Source organism: Chrysochloris asiatica, unplaced genomic scaffold, assembly GCF_000296735.1.
Source record: "Chrysochloris asiatica unplaced genomic scaffold, ChrAsi1.0 scaffold00035, whole genome shotgun sequence".
NCBI lineage: Eukaryota > Metazoa > Chordata > Mammalia > Afrosoricida > Chrysochloridae > Chrysochloris > Chrysochloris asiatica.
Genome location: NW_006408553.1, coordinates 18,847,479 through 18,850,367, shown reverse-complemented (window position 1 = coordinate 18,850,367; position 2,889 = coordinate 18,847,479).

Here is a 2,889-nt window from a genome sequence, read left to right as displayed (position 1 = left end):
GAGAGTAGACATATGTTTATTTGAGTGATGGGGAATGCAACATACAATTGGGCAATTGGCATAAGAAATATAAAGTTAGGGAAAGACACAAGGAGGAGTGCAGGGCTAAAGGGAATAGAGATCAATACTGTTCTATACCCAAATCCACAATAATAGTGATGGATAGGTAGGTAAGAAGGCTAAACAGGTGTGGAAGGGACAGTGGGAGTATACCCACAAATACATAAAGGTTTGATAGAGGATATTTGTACATGGATATTTGTAACTTTACTGCAAAAATAGTCATTAATGTGTTAGAGCATACAGATAATGAAAACTTCTTAAACATTAACAAACATCTTGAACGATTGCGTTTCTGTGCCTGGGGGATCAGGAACATACTCTCAGGAGATACCAAGGTCAATTGGCATAACATAATTCACAAGCAATGTTCTACAACCTACTTTGATAAATAGCTTATGAGAGGCAATTTAAGGTGCAACTATTGCTCTCTCTCTATCCATATGAAAGAAGAGTGAACATTGGTCTCAACAACTCTGAGCAGAAGAACTACCATGACCAACTAATTTGAAAGAAATCACAAAAGTACTGGATAGAATAGAAAATGCAGAACAAAACCCAAAATCTTTGTGGCTCAATTTTCAGCGACAATTACACTGGTGATGTATGTGCACCATAGAATGTTTGACCATTTGAGACCATAAAGGCAGCATTGGGAAAGAAGGAGGAATGAATGGAAACAAATCACAGGGAGGCAATGAGATAAGTGATATTACATTGAGGGGATTGTAGTCATTGAGGTGAAATGAAGTGTATAATCTGTTGAAAGCAAAATTGATGATCTGTTCTATAATCCCTCACTCAATTCACAATAAAATATTTCAATTTTTTTTTAATTTGCTAGCTACAAATAGTTGGTCATTTGGGCTAATTGAAATATGAACTCTGTGTATCCATGCAGTTGCATTATCCATGTTACTAAATAATGTGTGGACACAGCTCTATGTTGGGAGGGCTCTTACATCTGATACAGATGACAAGTAGTCATCTCTCCTACATAGACCTCTGAGGAATTTTCTGAAAACTATGTCCTTGGGGCTTAGTCCCCTTTTTTGCTATTTTAGCTACAACTGGTAGACATGTAATTTATCCTGTTTTTAAATCTTTCTGTAACCATTTTCTTTTGAATACTTGGATTTTTTTTTTTTTTCTTTATCCTTGCACCTCCATTCTTTCTTCCTTGCCATAGTCCTGATGGGTTTCATTGTTTCTTTACTTTTAGATTATGTCCTTTCTCTCTTTTATACCTTGACTTCATAGTATCCTACTGATAGAAGAATGAATTTTGGATGATTTACTCTTGTTTTACTTTTGATTCTCATTATTTCTGTTTTGTTTTCTTTTGGTGCATTGTTTTGTTATTCTTCTTCTAGTATAGTGAGAGACAGTAACACCAAAAACACATTGACTTGGCCTGTAACTGAATGTATAAAGCATAAAATATCCATTTAACATAACTCATCCCTCCAAAATAACTTAATTAAACTGGGCTCCATTTTTTAACCCATTTTTTCGTTATATTCTAATACATAAAATGAAACTAAACTTATATCTTCTCCCAACTGGAAGGTAAAAATAAATCTTTACCTTCACACACCCCCCCCCCCCACTGTATCATTTTACATAAGGTAGTTGCCATACGGACATGTTAAAAATCACATCTAAAATTATATGTGTGCAGATGTTCCACAAACACTAGCTTAAAAAAATTATTTTTCTGAAAATCTGGAACATCAGACATGTTCCATCTTTATTTAATGGAACAGTAAATACCTTGCTAAAATTATAGCTTTCATAATTGATTATAACATTTATCAAAGCAAAGCTATTCTGACATTAGCATCTGTTTATCAACCAGATGTTTTTTATGGTCTCACTCACTGAAGATACTTTTCCTAATATTTATGGGCTAATGGAGAAGTTTTTATTTATTCATTCACTCATTTATTTGTTTATTTATTTTGTTCTGAAGGAAGAATAATATAAATTCTAAAAGTATATATATATATGCTGAGTGTTTTTATATTTTTACACTGGTACACTGAAGTTGAACACAAGCTCTCTTTGGGTTAGTAAGTAGGAGTTATTTCCTAACATTACTTTTCAATCTTATTTTAAGGTAGCATACTTTGATTCATTTCAGGGACACATCTGCAACTCATAGAGATCTTATATACAACAGAATGAAACACTGACCAGTTATGCACCATCTTAACAATCATTGCTATGTTTGAGCCCATTATCAGCAAAAATATCCCTCATTCCATGCCCTCTTTTGAATTCAGCATGCATTTCTGGCAGTTTACTGTCAATATGCTGCTGTAACCAATATTGGAATATCTTCCCTAAAGCATTACTTATGGACAACATTACTGATACTGTTCAATAATATCCACATTCCATTGAATCACCTTTCTTTGAAATAACCATGTATATGGTTCTCTTCTACTCTTGGTTAGGTTGCTGTCTTCCAAAAATTTTGCATAGATGAGAGTGCACTTCCAGAATTGCATTTGTTAAAATATCTCAATTGTTATCTCCTCAAGTTCTAGATCCTTATTTTTCATCAAGGCCTTTAATGCCACTTGGATTATTACTTTAGTAATATGGGTACTGGACTTCTGGAAAAAGATGGCAGATAGGGTGGAACTGTAGTGACGAGCTCTGCCGAGAACAACACAGAATACAGGACCAAGAAGGCTCAGGGAATGATCCCAGTACTCTGAACCACATATAAAGGAATATCTAGAGGGTTGGAAGACTTACAGCTGGGGAGTTTGTGGCAGAAGCAAGAAATCAATTGCTTCCTGGTTCGGGATGCTCAGCTGC